This window comes from Octodon degus, unplaced genomic scaffold (assembly GCF_000260255.1).
Source record: "Octodon degus isolate 3935 unplaced genomic scaffold, OctDeg1.0 scaffold00230, whole genome shotgun sequence".
NCBI lineage: Eukaryota > Metazoa > Chordata > Mammalia > Rodentia > Octodontidae > Octodon > Octodon degus.
The window spans coordinates 2,876,771-2,884,088 of NW_004524806.1; positions in this window are offsets into that span (position 1 = coordinate 2,876,771).

The window sequence follows — 7,318 nt, forward strand, 5'->3', positions numbered from 1 at the left end:
TTGGATGGAGGGCAATATCCCTCCTGGTCTCTGGAGAGGCCCAGAGTGAGCTAACACCCTAAAGCAGTTCTGTGCTCATTGGCTAAGTGGGGACAGGGCAGTGAGATGTCACTTAGCAGGGCTTAAGGGAGAACTGAAGAACTCGGGTACAGCAGGTCCTCTTCCTCTCCACAGGATCACTTTTCTGACCTTTCAGTTATCTGAACAGAGACATTTTTTTTTTCTTTTTGCGGTACCAAGGATTGCACTCAGGACCCTGTGCTTGCCGGGCAGGCACTTATTCTACTGAGTTATGTTCCCAGCCTACCTTTCAGTTATCTACAGTCAGCCATAGCCTGAAAATTTTAAATGCAAAATTCCAGAAATAAACCATTCATAAATTTTAAATAATTCATTAAATGAAGTTGTTATAATTGTGCTATTCAATTATTAGCTGTTGTTAACTTCTTATTGTGTCTTATGTACACATTAAACTCTGTTATATGTATGTATGTTTGGGCAAATCACATTATCTATAGCATTCAGCCCTTTCCACAAATAAGTATCCACGGGGTATCTTGGACTGTACCCCCTTTGGGTAAGAGGAGGTGACTAAATTAACATGGTTCTGGTTAGTTTTCCCTGCCTCCTTCCCACGGGGTATTATCCTACTGGGGATGTAAAAGAGGTGTCTGACCTTCCAAGCTGTCTGTAGAATAAGAGAAACATGTTGTAGAACATTATGAAAACTGTACTGCTATATTAGTGTGTATGTATGTGTACAGCAAAAGTCACCTGGATAGGACAACACTGTGACATCAATTAACAATTATACGGGTGGGGCTGGGGAGATAGCTCAGTAAAATAAGCGCTTGCCTGGCAAGCACAAGGGCCTGAGTTCAATCCCCAGTTCCGCAAAAAAAAAAAAAAAAAAAAAAAAAAATCCAAAAAACAATTACATAGTTGACAGGATCATATCTTGTTGAAGGATCAGATCTTTCTAGAATGGTTCTATATTTGCTTTATTATATTTGGTTGGTAAAGGAGGTTAGAGAATAAATAAATTTTAAAAAATAAATAAAAAAGAATAAATAAATTATTATAAGCGAGCATATAAGCCCCTTCCCAAAGAGGGCTGGCTCATAGCTGAGTCCACCCATACCGCGACTGCTCTATAGCCAACCCAGCTGTGTTCCTGACTACTCTTGTCCTCCTGATCCTGTCCAAAAGCGTATTCCCTTAGTGGACACAATGCCACTCATCTGTCCGCTCAAGCCAAGATGCCTCAGGTCTTCCTCAGCAGCTTCCCTGAGCTGGCCCCAAACAAAGGTGGGAACAACTAAATCCACAGCAGTCATAAGGAGAGATTTTCCACTTATTTACAAGCTGAAAGCTCCCAAAATACCAGGCAGAAAGACACACACAGTCAGTAAGTAGGGGGACAACAGAGTTCCCAGGTGAGAAAGCCTAGCACAAACCCCAAATTCAGCCTGGCTACCTTAGCTGACAGTGGGTGGTCATCTGGCACCTCTGGACTTTCCTTTCCCTGGTTTACCTGTACAAGAGAGAGGCCACTTACATTTCCAGGTGAGATGTCCCCTGGCACAGGTGAAGCATCTTGGCACAAAGCCAGCTGAAGTTTTCCACTTCACCCATTGCCCAGCTTCCAGACTTTGCGTTCCAGTTGGCAGGACCCTGTGTCATGGCTTCCAGGCCCATAAAATGGAAGGAATTTTCCCAGTGTTCCATCATTTGAAGGAGGAAGAGTTCTCTCACATAAAGAAGTATAAAAACTGGGTTTCCAGCAGAATTCAAGGTTCTTGCCTAATACCAGCAGGTTAGGGCACAAGGTTAGCCTCTCTCACTTTGTCTTGCAGATGATGTGATCTTGGATGAGGGACCAAGGAAGAACTTTGGACACCCAGGTCTGGTGACATTATGGCACATTTATCCTCTACCACCAGGGTGCCACAGGGAGGAAGCCAGGTCTGCCTGTGACCGTCGCATCCCCAGCCTGTAACTGACCCCTGGAGTAAATTCGCCTCTTGATTTTCTCTTATCTATGAGTATTTTGTCACTGCAACACTGGTTTGGAATTGAGACAGATTAGTACCATTAGGTAGCACCTGCAATAGGACTCTAATTAGGTAGACAAAAGTATGTTCACTTATGCATAAGAAATGTGCTTAAGAAAAGTGGGAGACTGGGCATTTCCACCTGATGGTACATAATCCTATTTTATGTTTCTCTCTCTCTCTCTCTCTCTCTCTCTCTCTCTCTCTCTCTCTCTCTCTCTCTCTCTCTCTCTCTCTAATGCAGAACTGGGGATTGAACTCAGGTCCTTGAGCTTGCCAGGGAAGCGCTTATTCCACTGAGCCATCTCCCCAGCCCCCATAATCCTATTTTATGAAACATAACTTTAAAACATTCCCAAGTGTTGGTGATTCTCTGGGTTTCAGGGCTGACCGCAAAACAGCTCTGGGAAGGGAAAGAGAAAAAAGAAAAAGAATGTCCCAGACTTCTAGCAAGGCCTGGACATCCCTCCCACATCATCACTGAACATGAAGCCTTCATATTGTACCACAATCTCATTAATGGGACCAAGGGACAGACTGGGATCTAGTGACAAGCAACTGAGGACCAGAGCAGTATCAGCTAAAAGTAGGGCCAGCTTCCTGGGAGGCCACAAGGGGCCCCCAGTGTGGGACTCTCTTACTCCATGAAGCCACATTCAGGAGTATCAATTCCATTTCTGAAGTTTTGGCCAAATGCAGTTCACTTGAGCAAAGGGCAGATGTCACAAAGTCAGCTGTGTGTGACAAGACACTAAGGTCACTGCACCCCCTTCAAAGGCAGGAGTAAAGAACCCATCCTCTGCCAAACACTGTCCTGGGGGGCAGGGCAGGACCAGAGCCCAGCAAGCTCACACCAGGTCATCAGTGTCTACCTGTGACCAAGTGTAACAGGCAAGCCTCCCCACACCACCTCATGCCTGTGAGCCAGCCAAGCCAGATCACAGAGAAGCTGGGATTGGGTTCCTACATGTAACAGATCTCGTACCTCCCCTCCACCCCGCACTGCTGAGACGAGGTTGTGTAGCCTCTGGGGCAGTGCAGGTACAGGCCCTGCATGCTCATGCAGAGTCCCCATACAGTCCCCATACAGCTTCACAACACAGTTTAACATGGGCTGGATGTCAGCTTCTGGGGTCAGCCACAAGCCTTCCACATAGGGCTGCACCCTCTGTTCTCAGCGGGAAAGAAGCAGGAGACTTGGGGGAGATAAGGGGGCAAGGAGAAGTGGGACTGAGTTTCAGGGTAGAGTGACTCTCAGGCCATCTGGAGGTGAGCCTTCTCCTGTTTATATCCACAGGCTGCCAAGCCCAGCTCTTGCTGCAGTGTGGGGATGGGGTAGTTGTCCTTGAGGGACTAACCAGGTGCATGGCTGGCAGGGCAAGGCAAGGTTCTGAGGCAGGCAGAGCAGGAGGAAGAATGCTCCATTGTCTAGAACTTACCATGCAGCAAAACCATAATAATCAGCAGAAGCCTTTTGGGGCAGCCATGGTGCAAAACCTCCTTAAACAGACCCAGAGGGGACTGAGCAAGAAGGCTCACTTGTAGCCCACAGAGAAGCCTAAGGCATGGCTGGGCAGGGCCCAGTCCAAACACATTCATGTACTCCCACGTATGCCACCCAGCACCACCTGCCTGCAGTGCCTCCTGATTTAGGAAACAGTCTCATGTCATCACCATTCATGCGGGATTGACTGAGGACAGTGAGAGCTGATGCTGATTAAGGCTTATGGCTCAAGAACTGGAAGCTCTTGCTGTGAGAGCTGTGCTATATGACTATGTCACTATATAACTGTGCCACTAACCTATATCCCCAGCCCCCTATGAATCAATTGTTTTTCTGACTGTAAAGGTCATGGGCTAGAAGGCAGAAGAGGAACCAGACCCAGGCTGGGAGAGGTAGAGGGAGGCAGGGCTTTGTGTGAGTGTGGACCGATGACTCCAACTCCAAGAAAAACAGACCTAATAATTCCCATCTAACGACAAGGTCTAAAGATTACATTAGCTACATCACATGAAGAATTTACAACAGGATCTGGTGCCACTAGGAACCAATTCACTGACAGATGTTGTCAGTGACCTGTTTGAACCAGACAACATGGGCACGTTGGGAGGTGCTGTCCCCTTGTGGTGACTGTGAGCATTGCAGGAAGCTACTACTTCCCAGGTGGCCCCAGGATACACACACAGGAAACCCGAAATATGAACAAAGGTCAAAACAAAAGGTGGATAATAGAAAGTAGATAGATGGATCTTCTCCAAATGGGTTGGGACCTAGGTATGAGGGAGGAGGGAAGAAAGGAGATGAACAAAAAAGGGATTTAAAAAGAATGTATATGGGGCTGGTGAGATGGCTCAGTGGTTTAAAGAACCTACTTAGAACAAGTTTAGCTAAAGCACAGGGACTGCAGTTCAATCCCCCAGCACCACATGCCAGCCAGCCCCGCCCCCTGGTGGGCTGAGCTGGCCACACGCACACACAGTACACATAAATAAATTTTTTTAAATGTAGGTATTGTTATTATTTTAAAAAATAATTTAAAAAAAAAAGAATGTAGAGGGCTGGGGAGATAGCTTGGCAGTCTAAACCCCTGCCTGACAAGCGCAAGGACCTGGGTTTGGTCCCTGGTACTGCATGCCATGCTGGTCCTGAAACGAGCCGGCCACTAAAACCAGGTGGGGTGGTGCATGCCTGTAATCCCAGCACTAGGGAGGCTGAGATAGGAGATTACTACACGTCCTAGCTGCACAGGGAGACCCTGTACCAAATAAATAATTTTTTTAATTAAAAACAACAAAAAAAAATTTAGAAGTATTATGTATATGTTCCAACTCCCCATGAGGGATTTGATCATAGTGTACCACAAACATACTAATAATAATACTGGGGGGAGGGGCAAGCCCTTCCTATGAGTGCACGAGACTGGGGGGTACACCTAGATATAAACATTAATAGCAATTTAGCAAGGTTCTGTCTCAAAATAAAAGGGGTGGGAATACAGCTCAGTGCTAGAGCACTTGGCTGGGATGTACAGCTCTGCCCTAGGAGTTTCCTATGTAAGAGAAGCCATGCAATATTTAACTTGTGATTTCTCTAACTTAACATTTTGTTCTCAAGTGCATCCGGTTTCCTACAGATAGCTTAAGGTTACCTTTCTTTATGGTGGTAGTACTTGTGCATAAATATTGTATAAATATTGCATTATCTATTGATCTGTTAATGGATACATATGCCTCTTCCAAGATTGAACTATTATAAATTGTGCTGCTACAAGTACAGGTAGGCAGGGCTTTGGCAAGGTGACTGACTCGTGGGGACTCTACAGCTCACTGTCATGGGAAGAGGAAGGCCCAGTCGAAAGAGATGGTCATGGGGGCTGTGACCTGGAAGGGTCTATCTCCCCACCCAGTTCCTCCCTTTGCTGTCTGCCCCATGCTGGCCGCATTGCTAGCAGTTTTCCTCCTCAGCAGGCCCTTCCCCTGTGTTTCCACAAAAAAATTATATCATAATATCATTACAATTATTATATCATGTCCCTTTGATTCATTCCTCATGTAACAACCAAATTACATTCCTGTGCCTAAATTAAGTGAACTGACCACTAAGGAATTGTAGATATTATGTACATCATAATATTCAGAACAAAGAAATGGTAGACGTGGTAAAATGAAACTCTAACTTGATAACTTTGTTTTTATTTGCATAACTCTTGCACAACTTGTACATGAGTACTGTCAGAGTTATGCAAATAAAACTAACTACATAAAAGTATAGTACCATACTATACAGTACATTCATAAAAAACTGCAGTATTGGGGCCAGGGAGATAGCTCAGTGGAATAAGTGCTTGCCTGGCAAGTGCAAGGTCCTGAGTTTGATCCCTGGTACCACCAAAAAAAAAAAAAAAAAACCTGCAGTATTTATAAACAAGGTGTATCCTACAAAGACGTTGAGAAAAAAATTAAAAAATAAAAAACAAAAAAAGACATTCAGGCTCTATAAACCAGATGTAAAGAACTGTACATACACAAAAAAAATGTTTTAAATCTGAGCAGTGGGTCATTGCGTCCAAATAGTGATTAAACAGGCAGGTCACTAAACAAGGAATATCAGTGTATCATATTAAAAACATAATAAATACTCAAATGTAGCTTCCTAATTACCTTGCTACACTTTAATACCATTTATACTCTTTTTTGTGTGGTGGAACCAGGGATTGAACTCAGGCCCTTGTGCTCGCCAGGGAAGCACTTATTCCACTGAGCCATCTCCCCAGCCCCCATTTATACTCTTGAAGTTATTTATATTTATAGCAGCCACCCCATGTCCAAAGTTTTTGCTATCCATGGTCAACTACAGCCCAAAAATATTAAACAGAAAATCACAGAAGTAAACAAGTCTTCGGTTTTTTTACTGTTGGTGGTGGTGGTGGTAGTGGTGATACAAGGTATTGAACACAGCACCTTCACATTAAGCTGTATCTCCAGTCTTTTTAATTTGTTTGTTTGGTTGGTTTTTTGAGAGAGCCTTCTATGTCACTAAGTTGCAGAGGATGGGATGAAACTTGTGATTCTCCTGCCTCAGCCTTCCAGAGGGCTGGCTCACAAGCATGAGCTACCATGTTCGGCTCTAAAGATATATGGCAGTAGTGGGTCTTTGTTTAGGGTTTTGGGGAAGGAGACTGTTTTGTTTTGTTTTTGGTACTGGGAATAAGGATCGAACACAAACCCTTCACAGAGCTACATCCCCAGATAATTCATAGTTTTAAATAACTTTTATTACAGTATTTATATTGTTATAATTTTTCTAGCCCATTATTAGCATAGTTATTGTTGTTAATCTCCTACTATCTCCTAATTTATGAATTAAACTAGATCACAGGCATATATGTACAGGAAAGAATATAGTATATGTCAGGTTTGTTACTATCTGCAATTCGAAGCGTCCTCAAAAGTCTCCCCTGAAACGAAGAAGTTAAATTATCATTATTTGCAGATGACATGATACTTTACTTGGAAAACCAAAAAAACTCCACCAAAAAGCTACTAGAATTAATACATAAATTCAGTACCATAGTGGCTTGTAAAGTCAATACCGAAAATTCAATAGCATTCCTCTACACAGACAACAAACACACTGAGAGGGAAATTATAGAAACAATACCTTTTACAATAGCACCGAGGAAAATGAAATGCCTTGGAATTCATATAACTAAAGAAGTCAAAGATCTTTTCAAGGAAAATTACAGTACTCTTAAAAAAGAGAT